Source organism: Bacillus rossius, chromosome 10, assembly GCF_032445375.1.
Source record: "Bacillus rossius redtenbacheri isolate Brsri chromosome 10, Brsri_v3, whole genome shotgun sequence".
NCBI lineage: Eukaryota > Metazoa > Arthropoda > Insecta > Phasmatodea > Bacillidae > Bacillus > Bacillus rossius.
In genome coordinates, this window is record NC_086337.1 from 27,133,756 (window position 1) to 27,146,322 (window position 12,567).

The following is a 12,567-nucleotide window of genomic DNA, read 5'->3' on the forward strand; positions in this document are numbered from 1 at the left end:
TCCCTTAAGTCTTAATGAAAAATATAAAATATAACCATTTCTGTTAAGTCTTAAGTCATCATATGGTTTGCACACGACCCGTCAAAATTCACACACGACAATCATAAACCATTCCACTAGTTTACATAGAGTCATATGGTAAGTACACGACTAAGTCTTGCCGTCGTACCGACCATGGCCGTTAAGCCCGTGCTCCGCACCGCCAGCACCGTATCCCGTTTTCCGAGCGCGCCCCTTGCCCAGCCAGATTGAGTCAGGCGAGCGCCTCGGGCGTGACCCCTATAGACATAATGAAATTTAAAGGTACGGAACCTGGAGGCTCGAACCCATAATTCCATTAAGGGAAAAGCCATTAGTATGAAATTACTAATTACCCGACATGTAATAAGTGTGTCGTAGCCACTCCGGGCGAGTACACCACGCACGGAGCAGACAACAAACCTCATTAACAGTCACCGCGGCCACTGGCCTTAATTAAAATGCCCGTGACTATGATCAAGTCAGAATAGGAGAAATCCCTCTAAAACAATTCGCAGTGGGACAATATGTTACTAAATTTACAGTCGCCAACTTGATGTAACAATTTAAATAATTAAATACATTAAAACCATTGTTAAGCCTTAAGCACCCAATTACCAGGTGCTACATTTTAATTGGGCACCTGAAACATGTTTTAACTGGTAATAGAGTAAATTCAATTAATATAAGTTTTTTGACACCGACTCACAAAGAAGAGAAAGTTTCTCTTCCTTGCGAGGCGACCATGTTCGGCAGTCTCCAACCACTCCGCGCCGGGAACAGACGTGTGTCCGTGGGCAGCATCCAAGTTTCTTTCATTGATTATTTTTTATTCTGTACTAAATCTTTAAATTTAAAACCTTTTGTTAATTCATCGCTGCCCACGTCGACTCGGCGCGTATTTTACGGAACCGGGCCTATCCCGACCGTCTTCATCGTGATACCGCGCTGCGTATCGTATCACTCACGTAAGTGTTTCGCCGAACTTAGGAGCCCGCTCCTCGACCCCCCCCCCCCCCCTTGCAACCGTTAACTTTCGGCGCTGGCCGTCTTCAGCGAGCATCGACCCACGTCCCGCGAGACTGCCGCGGTAACCATTGTCACTTAGTGTGTTTTTTTTACTTGTTAACTGTTTAACCGCTAGACGTCGCCAAGTGTCGGTGAGAATTTTTGTAGCGGGACTGAACTGTGGAGCGGACTTGTTGAGTGTACCATGTACCCACATGGACCCCCGGTGAAACTCCCAAATTAAATGTATTCTCACCAACTCGTATACGATCATTTTCCGTAATCTCCCGTCCTCCACACGGCCGAGCGGCCTTCACAACCAAGGTAGAACCATTCAGGTTACATTCAAGCCGTGTACCTGGCGGGGCACGCGGGGGCAGAGTACCCACGATCCAACATCAACGGCCTAGCAGCCCGCTAGCCTGGCGCCCCTCCGGACAACAAGAGCATCGCGACGCCCATAGCGCCCGTCAGGTACCCCCCGGACCTTTCACAGAGGTCGGGTGACGGCAGTCTTTAGTCTTAATTCTTAATTTTCAATCGTAAACCCACCTTTACGCTCTGGTTGTAGTTCACCATAGAAAAGAGAGGTAGTACACATACATCATTGATAGTTGGCGCATGCAGCAACCAATTCCACCTCAAACATCTCCGCGGTAGACGGCGGAAGGTCTCCAAGGTGTGACCCAAAGTAGGCCACTGACCATGATGTGATGATATGTAAGTTTATGTATTTTGCTGTGGTTGAAAATGGTTTTGGACTCAAAAGAATGTAGCGGTGTCTTGAAGATATTTGGCATATTTATTTGTTTTTCAAATTGTTAACTATTAAATTCCTGAAATGTTGTATGAATTGCCTTTTAAATAACTATGCGACTTCGTTTATAGGGATAAACTAGCAAACCCGGCGAACTCCGTTTCGCCACCAGATGGCTCCGTTTTATGTAACATTTCGTTTGGTGATTAAAAGATGAAGAAAAATTTTTTTTTGTTTTATATTTGAAAAGGAAAAATTTTATTTAATTTCACAACAGTAATGAATTCATTTCGATTACAAAAATGAAGTGTTATTTAGTTGAACTTCTCTAAGTAAATGAAAGTGAATCCAAAGTAAATACTGAATCGAAGCGTTATACGTGTCCGCAAATTATCCGTTTCATTGAAGTGCTCTTTGGTAAACCACATTTTTTGTTTTTTGGTCTGACGTTAACACAAACAAAGCGGATGGTTTCCCAACTCGTGAACACGCAACGTATAACTGCCCATGTGAAAAACAATGATTTTCTAAATTTATTCCGCAAACACTAAGCGATTGGCCTTGCGACTTGTTAATTGTCATTGCGAACGCAAGGCGAACTGGAAATTGCAATCGTTTGAAGTCAAACGGAAGATCAGTCGGAATCATTGGTATTGAGGAATACATACATTTTCACCTGCGTACTTTCCGTTAATAATGGTTGCCTCAATCAAATTCGGCATAAGTCTTTTTACCGAAAGTCGAGTACCATTGCAAAGTCGCGGTGGATTCAAATTACGCAATATCATAATAACTGTACCAACTTTGAGTAGCAAGTTATGTGGTGGAAACCTGGTAACTCCAGAGAGTTCAAAAACTCCGTTGGATAATTTACTACATCATCGGGATTTGTTATGGAATCAACGGATTTGTATGTCACCAAATCGCCAGAAATTTTTGATTGAATGGTGAAATTCAGTGCGTGTACATCATTATTCTTTGCGGCAAGAATTGCTCGTTGACTTAACCAAGCATAATTCTGATAATTCTCACTAATGTTTGGGAAAACATTTTCAATAAGAGCTAATTGAGAGTCTACAAATCGGCAAAAGTCGTTGGTAAGAGTAATTAATCCAGATGTCGTATCAACTGGGACTTTTCCATTTCCGAAATCTAACAATTGTTTGGAAAATTGTGCAGCACTTTGATCATTTTGAAGTTGAACTCTCATATTAGTGGTTAGCGATAATGTTTTTACGTTATTCCATAAAGGTGATGCCTTCAGGCAAGCATTCAATTCATCTGCAGGCGTTTCACGGGGAATTACTGGCAACGTCTGCCTGAAATCGCCTGCCAACAATATCATCAAGCCGCCAAAGATGTTATTTCGCCGAAGATCCTTCAGTGTGAAGTTAAGTGCTTCAAGTGATTTCTTATGTGCCATTGTGCACTCATCCCAAACAATTAGCTTGCATTGCATCAACAATTTTCCCATTGCACTGGATCGGGAAATATTGCATGTTGGAGTATCAATTGTGTTTAAATTGAGTGGCAACTTAAGCGCAGAATGTGCAGTACGACCGCCATCTAGAAGAGTCGCCGCAATTCCAGATGATGCTAACGCCAAAGCTATGTCACATCTTGATCGAATAGTGGCCAAAATCAATGAAATGACAAATGTTTTCCCTGTTCCTCCAGGCGCGTCCAGGAAGAATAGACCACCAGTATTATTGTCCACCGCTTGCATTAATGTTTCGTATACTTGTTTTTGCTGTTCATTCAGCAATGGCACATTATTTCGAACGAATTCCTGCAATGTATCAACATTGTATTGCAGCTCTCGATTTAATTCTTGGTTGAATGCATCGTGCATCGATCGATTTGGCGCAATCATTCCTACTTCAATCAGTAGCTTGTTTGCAATAGTCAAGCATTGATCCTCAATCAGAATCAATCCTTCATTGTAGATTTCATCGGTTATTTGGATGTTAGGATTATTCGTTTTAATGCGCAAGCGATGCAAGATATCTTCACATATGTCGTCTTTGTATTTGTTCCATAACTGAATTGGTTGTGAAGGAAAACATGTGGTGATGATAATTGCGAACAGAGTTCGTATTTGGTACGCATTTGATGAAACAACTGAATCCGCAAGTGTTAAATCCCAATGAGAATCGTTCTCCAGCAAACCCAATAGTTGACATGCTTCTCGATATGTTTGGCATTGGTGGCCATTCACAGTTTTCAAATGCGCAAATGATTTTGGTCCACATACATTTACCAACAGCAGTCGCAAATAAAAACATTCATCATTTCTAGGATGAACAGTATACATGCGACCTAGTGCATCAGTGGAAAACACCTGTGGCCAATCTGGAACTGGGGTTCCTTGTTTGCGACGTTGGAATTTCTTTGTTGATTGATTCCAAGTATAATACTTGGGCATTTCAAGGTACATCAGCGTCGCTGCGAATGGATCTGCTTCACACATTGCAAAGAAGCTAGTCAATGTTGTCGATGGTGGGCTCTCAGCTCGTTGTGCCGCATTAGCCTCAGTGAAGTAAACTCTTTGGCCATTTTCCAAATGCACTGCTAAATGTACAACTGTGGGATATCTTTCATGAATTTTAAATGACAATAATCGCCACAGTGCTTCATTAGTACTGACGTATCTGCCCATTTGGAAGTTGCTGATTTCGTCATTCGCATTTTCCGACGCAATACCAAACACAGCCATGTCGCTGCCTTTTGTGATGTACTTGCACAAATATTTGATTGATTTGGCCGAATGACAACTCTCAACGTTTGCATGTGTTTCGAAAATTCGTGATAGCAGCGGGCAATATGGTACAATGAATTCATTTCCGATCTCAATCTCTTGATTTTGAACTTTAACTTTGATAGTTCGACCATTATCTTCTTTTGAACACCGACGATAAACTGGATATCCATCGTTCCCTGTGACTGTTTCAGCAACTAACGGTCGCGGATATCGTTTTGTGCACTTTCCATCTGCCATGCAAGGCGATAATGTATTTAATGCACCGCACGGTCCATGCACCATCTGTGTCGTCACAATGTCGTGTAGATGGGGATCAGTGACTGGATCAGGAATTTCAGCTGATATGATGTCATCCACTTCATTTGAATGTAATTTGTTCAGCAACCAAATTAGGATATGAGCATGCGGTAGTCCACGCTTCTGCCATTCCACCAAGTACATATAACAACGCATGTCACCAAAAACTCGATACTTAGTAAGCACATCCATCATAACCTTGAGTTTTTGCTGAAATACTCTGGCGATTATGTCATGGCGATCTTGCGGTTTTTGGCCCGGTTCCAATTCATGTTCAATTTCCGTCCACTTCGGATTGCATGTGAATGTAATAAATAAATCCGGAGTTCCATAATTTCGCACGTACGTCATAGCGTCTTGAGCGTGTTCGTGCATGTGGTGTGGGCTTCCGATATAAGATGATGGGAGAATCGTCAGACGTCCAATATTCTGAACATCACCATCTGAATGAATAGCATCACGCAAGTGTATATAGTCCTCAAATCGTAGCTTTGCCTGATTGAATCGGATGAATGCTAAACGTTCGGTCTCGACTTTGACATACATGTCGACAGCGAATTGCTGGAATAGCCATCGGCACTTCAGAATGACATTCTCCTCATGTGTACGAATCATCATACGATACGCATAGTAATTCATTGCGCTTAGATTTTTATTCGTTGATACGCCTGAAAATGCAAAATTAAATGAATTGTTAATGGAAACCAATAATAGCAATAATAGCTATAATTAGTGTGTGAATATTGTACTTGTAATTGGATCGACCATCTTCAACGTGATGTCGTATCCGTCTTGCCCTTGCCAATAAATGATTGGATATTGTAACGCATCGTACAAACGATGTGTCTCGTTTACACGATGCATGATATTGCTTCTTCGCTGAACGACAATGTCTCGCGATTTAGTTGGATCGCCAACAATAATTGCAGCAACATCATTAATGGTGGGTGCATTGAATCTTCGCACATGTTCACCTGTTGGGGTACAATCCGCTCTTATGACAAATTTGTGCGTATCCGATGGCATTCGTTCCAATGCTGTTTTGAACATATTAACCACAGCATTATTAGCGTGAAAAAATGCTTGCAACTGTTCAATAATTCGTCCCTTCAACTATTGTGTTCCCTGTATATTGCACCGCACATTCAGCTGATCCACCATCGACGAAATGAAATATATTTGCAGAAATTGATGCGGTTCATCTGGTGTTGACACCATTGAACCATGCAAATGATATATTTGTCCTTGTATCTGTAATTGCAAACAGTCATTTGTTTAAGAATACAGTGTAACTTCTGATCGTGTGATGGTGTAGTGTGTGGTGTATATGTAGTTGTTATGTATTGCAATTCATTGTGTTGGTGTTAGTGATACTTTACCTTGCAAGTCGGCATGAAGCCGCCTTCTCGAATGATATTAGCTTCAAAGGAAGTCATGCGAAAGCAGTTATTGTATTCAAGGATGTGTTGAAGAAAATGGCTGGAATCGGGATCACTTCCATCGAACAATGGTTTCAGTGGCTGTGGTGGTGTAAGTAATGGATCCAGTTTGACTTTTCCACTTGCGCAGCACTATCCAGCCGTTTCTCTTTTGAACTTTAACGCATTGCAATATCGGCATATAGTCGTCATTGGTCCAATATCTAAATTTTCATCATCACTGTAGTTCGCAGTGGGATCATATTGGAATGCCAAGCGATTGTATGATGCCAATGATCTTTGTGTGCTCACGCGTTGTCTCAATCGGGCATTTTCTCTTATTATATTTTGTCTTTCTTCGCTTAAGTTCTGTGAATACACTTGTTGCTGGCTTGCATGTCTTGTGCGGCGACCGATGTTGGCACGTCGTCCTCTAGGCATTTTGGGCTATGGACAGAGTGGTGAATTTAACCTCAAATGCACGATCCACATAATTTACACAGTTCAACTTACGACCTTAAAGACAAATGCCTGCTGTTGAAATTGAATAAAAATTTGCACAATATACGTTATAATGTTTTTTTTACTTTTTTTTCACAATTTCACAGTAAACACAATACCGGTTTGTCACATGAAATTAACTGAGCAGAGAACAATGAGTAGTTGATTTGATGGTTTCCAATTGAAATGTTAGGAAACGAATAACTTTATTCTTTTTCTTTTTTTTCTACAATTTCACAGTGAACACAATACCGGTTTGTCACATGAAATTAACTGAGCAGAGAACAATGAGTAGCTGTCAAACAATGTATCACGCACTGGCACCATCTACTTAAAATGTTGGTTTGTCCTGAATTTTCTTTGCTATAAACCTCACGGAGCCCGAGACCTTTCCAACGACTGCAAAACCGTGGAAATCGGTTCGTGCGTTCTGGAGTTATAGCGTCAGGAAGGAAAACCCGACTTATTTTTATATAGTTGATAGCATGTGTATTGTTTTCACTGTAATAATTGCCTTTATTATTTGTTTGAATATTTTCCCTTGCTGGTGTCTTAGTTTCTGGTGTCTGTGCTGTCAGATAAAAGGGTGCAGTTTATGCAATAGCTGTAATAAAATTATGAAATTATCTGTACCATGTGTTTAAATGTGCACGAAATATTTAGATACAATTTATAGGTCATATTATAGGTAATATTTTCTTGCTTAGGTCAAATTGTAAAATATTGTTTTCATTAAATAAACATGTATTATAAGAAGTGGCCACCCCCTGTTGTCGTCTGGGGACTAGTCCCTAATGTTGTTATGGTGTTGCCGGCTACTCAGGGGTTCGATAGAGGGGGTTCGTGCCGCGTGGCCGAGGGATCTAGTCTCACCAGAAATAACAAGCCCAAATAAAGTTTCTTGGTCCTTTATACACATTAATGTATACACTTTACATGGGGCTACCGCGGACCCGCCTGTGGCAATCTCTATTAGGGCATTGCCCGGTTCCGCATGCTTCTGCTTTGTTAAATACGGGACGTCCCGCCCGTGTCGATATAGACTCTTCCTTATTAGAGGCGACGCTAAACACGGCTGACGTAGCCTGATGAAAAGTGATGGGGAAAATGTCACAAAATACATATGTCCCTATTCCGGTAATTACTCCACTGACATAGTCTCTAGGATTAACCAAAGAAGCAATAACTTATGTACAATGATTCACATCCAACCCGATGACTGACAAACTATACGAAACAGAGACTGGGGAGACGCGTATGAAAACTATGCTAGTGACGGCTAACTTCCAGCTCAATAATTCACGACTCACAAGACTTGCATTGAAACTTGAACGAAAAATGTCTGTTTCTAAAACACGACTGAAACTACGCCTATCTCCCGCACGACACAGCTCACGACTACTATAGACGTCACTCACGTTCAAGTCCTCTCTCAGCTTGAACTCTCTCACAACCAGCGCCGAGCGACGCCTCTCCCGCGACTGCTGCCTCTCGTGCCAGGATGACGACTAACTCTCCCACTCCGCCCGGCGCGCCCGAGCACCCCTGTCGTCTCCCCCCTTCTCCGCGAGCCCGCGGAACACGCGGTTTGGCCACAGGCGGAAACCACGACCTAGGCGCCCGGTGAACAATACAATTATAAAAATTGAGTAAAATTTTTAATGAAAATTATTTACAATTAATTAAAAAAATATATATAGACAATAAAATAAAACTCGAATCCCTGAAAGAACCACACACATGCCGCACTGCACCACAATCTCGTAGCACCACTATGCAAGAGATGGTGCTGACGAGGCATAACAGCCTGAAGGAGCCGGGGAGACACTTGGGTCGACATCACCCCAATCGTCACACAAACTACAAATACAAAAGCCTTAATACACACACTATGAAAACATTACAAGCCATCTGGCACATGAGAAAAGATTATATATTAAATTTAGCTACTAGGCATGTGTCCTTTAACTTAACTAACACCACCTGAGTGGGACTAATTACGGTTCCCGAAAGTCCTTGGGTCGTATTAACTAAAAAAAAGTGCTTTGTTGAATTTCGCCTAACTGGTGGCCCTGCGCAAGCTGTGAATGTCTCGGTGACGGAATATGAATCATTATAGAGGCTGGCATAGGCCTACCCTTGGGGGGGGGGGGGGTTTGGGGGTTGAAACCCCCCCCGAAAAGTCTTGGCGACCATTCCCGTCTCAACGGCAACTCTGGAGAGGACATTATCTTGCTTAAGAAGATTAAAATCCTATCTGCAGAACACCATATCTCAGGACAGACTGAATGGATTGGCCTTACTGAATGTCCACTACAACATCCACATCGACCCGGAGAATGTGGTTACGGAATTTGCAAAATAATAATAATAATAGAAGATGCCGTCAGCCGCGGTCTCGTGTTCGAGTCCGGGCGCGAGTTCTAGCGGGGTGGCTGGTCTGGTTAACGTTTTATGTTCCGGGAGGGCGCCAGGCTAGCTCGGTGTCTAACCAATGGGGGTTCGTGGTTCGTTGCCCCAGCGTGGTCCGCTAGAACCATCGGCGGTATTGCTTGGGAATTTACGTTAAAGAAGAATGCGTGGGATTGCCGTAGTAGCGACGTGCCTTTATTCAAGGGATTGACGTCACACCATACAATTACTGAGCACAGACATGCCCCTGAGGGCTACATGTCCGTTGCGGGGTGCAGGCCGGTACATGTTCAATGTTTCGTGGCACTGGTTTCTCGGGTAACAGTATGCAGGCCAAGTACACTTGATGCAAGAGAGGCGCGCACAGATGACGTGGCGCAAAGTTACATTAACAAAGTACACTTAATGAAAATTAGGCGCGCACAAATGACGTGGCGCAAAGTTACGTTAACAAAGTACACTTAATGAAAATTAGGCGCGCACAAATGATGTGGCGCAAAATTACGTTAACAAAGTACCCTTAATGAAAATTAGGCGCGCACAATTGACGTGGCACACAGAGTTTGTGGGTGACTGGAGTCGGCCAGTCCCGTAAGCGATTGTTTCTATGCGGGTGCCGTGCCCACTGGGGTGGTACACGCACCGCCACTAAACTTGGCGAAGTTTCCCTTGCGAGTTTGTGGTCCGCGCGAAGGCGCGTGGCCTTAAGAAAGTTCTGTGGTTTGCGGGAGACGGCCCGTGCCGTATGCTGAAGAACGACCCTGCGCACCAGGTGTGGTGCGGGGCGTCTTTACGTTTACGCGGTCGGATTAGGTCCTGAACCGTAAAAAACGGACCGGGCACGCACGGAGAGGTGAATAGAAAAAGGTTTGGTTTATGCTAAATGACTATATTTACCGGACGTTACTTGCGATGAAGACAATGGTTGTGGTCTCTCCGTGGGACGTAGGTCCGTCCCGGTCCGCGAGTCGAGTAGAACTGCGGAACTGGCATGGCGTCCGGTGGCGCGTCGGCCCCTGCCGCGCCAAGCTTGACCTCATTACCTTAAAAACTAAATGACTGCGTCTGGAAGAGACTTTAAGGTCGCAAAATTCGTAATTAATTGTTTGAGGGGGAATGGGTGTGGTTCGTCTCTAGTCCACTCGGATTTAGTGTGCTTTATAATAATAATGTCTGGTTTGCCCGTTCGGCTCGGTGGCTCGCTCGACTCGGGTGGGCCACGACCAGGGGTGCGTTCCGTTAGCGGGAGAGTATACTGGCGGGTGCAGGTCGGGCTTAGGGATGGTCGTCGGTCGGACGACGTCAAAGAATTCTTCTGTAAAAAGTTTGGAGGCTTAAAAAAGTTTATTATAAACAATTATTTTTTGGTGTTTATGGAGTTTTTCTTAAAAAATTAGAAGCCCTCTTCCCCAACCCCTCCCCCCCCCCCGAGAAATATCTGGAAGAACCCCCCCCCCCTCTCCCGAAAAAAAATCCGAGAAATATCGGGAAGAACCCCCCCCCCCCCCGAAAAAAAACCTGGGTACGCCTATGGAGGCTGGTTCCTAACATGCATCCAGAAAAAATACAACATTACATAAATTGCAAAAAGTGCACTCATGTTTGACATCGTACGGCCGAAGGCCACCCTAAAGCCCGACCTGCAACCGCCAGTATCCGACCCCGCTAACGGAACGCGCCCCTAGCCATGGCCCACCCGAGTCAGAGGAGCGCCGCAGGACTTAGGTATTATCAACGCCCCTAACGTAATCGGCAAGACAAACCGAGTCATGTACACAGTAAATTCACTAAACTTTAATGGATCCGACACTTTGAATTAACAACACCGTGCAACACAAGTGCGACGTAGGAGTGCCTGGGTCACTCACGTGTAGTTTTCTACTAAAACAGATGTGAGTGCAACCCTTGCGGTCTTCAGCCTGAATTCAATAGTGTAATAGGTGACGTAACTCAAACCGCCCAAATTAGCATTTATCATTCGCCACTGGAGTAGTTATCAAGCAACAAACAGTCTCCAGTGTGACTCTAATAATTCAAACTTATTTTATACCAATTTATTAAATGTCATTTCTAAAACATATATAGATATTAAGTTAATCATTAAGTTTTATTGTATGAATTTAGAGCCACTTGCTTTTTATTATTAATGTAATTTTTTACGAATAACGGAACTTTAGAAACTCTGGCGCGACAGGGAGCTCACCTTTCCCCTCGCGCCAGGGTCAGATGCCAGTACAGCGCGACTCGCGGACCGGGACGGACGCACGTCCCACGGGGAGCCATCATCTCTTTGTCACCATCGAACTTCAATCTGGTAATTATTGTCAGACCCCGGAACCTTTTTCAAATACTCCCCGTGTGCGCCCGGTCCTTTTCCGGTGTAGGGCCTAACCCAGCCGCGACAACTTAACACGCCCCACATAACGCATTACGTGGGGCTGTGCAATATACGGTACGGGCCGACTCTTGCCACCACAGACTTTTAATTAATCGCCAAGTGCACAGGCACTGGCTACATCCAATCGTAGACGTGTTCTTAATTTAATAGCGAGCCGCGGTCCATATAGGTGGGCCCGCGCGTCGCCGTTTTCCAATTATGGGATTAGCCGACTCTAATCAAACACTCTTCCTCAACTGCAACTGGCGTGAAGGCATAACGTTAGTGACAGTGGGTCAGAGCGCCTCATGTGTAATTGACAATGTTCCTAATGTTAGGGAATTCGTGTGATTGTAAGAGCTGTGTAATTTGCCATCGTAATTAAACGTCCACTCCGCACACTCTGTGCGCGACGTGTAAACGACAGTGCAAAACCGTGTACGTTATTTCTGAACCTCACCAACCTAGTTAGGGATCAGTGTCCTATGCTGTGCAGGGCCAGTGGGGCAACAAGCATTATGGATCCCTAACACCATCATCACCATCGCCGCCGTTCCTAGTGGGCCACGCAGGGGCTTTCGGACCTCACGACCCACCTCGTGGCTAACCACCGCGTTAGCCTGGCGCCTTCCCGGACACGTTTCCCTGCAACAGAACAGCCTTCCCGCTAGGAACATTGCCGAGTCTCGAACACGAGAACCCGGGCGACGGCATGTTTCCGATAAGCGGCTGGTGAATTCAGGCGGTACGAAGACAAAAACACCTGATACAAATATAAACAAACGTCCTTAATATTAGCATTTGAATAACAGAAAAAAAGTGAGAATAAAAAATCGGCTTCATGTCTGACGGCTAATTCTCCATCAGTTTTCTTTCCTAAACTTTAGCTCCACTTTAGTAGAACTCTTTGAACCTGGTAGTTCACATCTCTTTTTTATGGCTATTGCTATCAAGCTGTTGGCCATGAATGAAAAATACGATTTAGTTGTTCAAGCTCTCACGTGAAGCGCTTAACGTG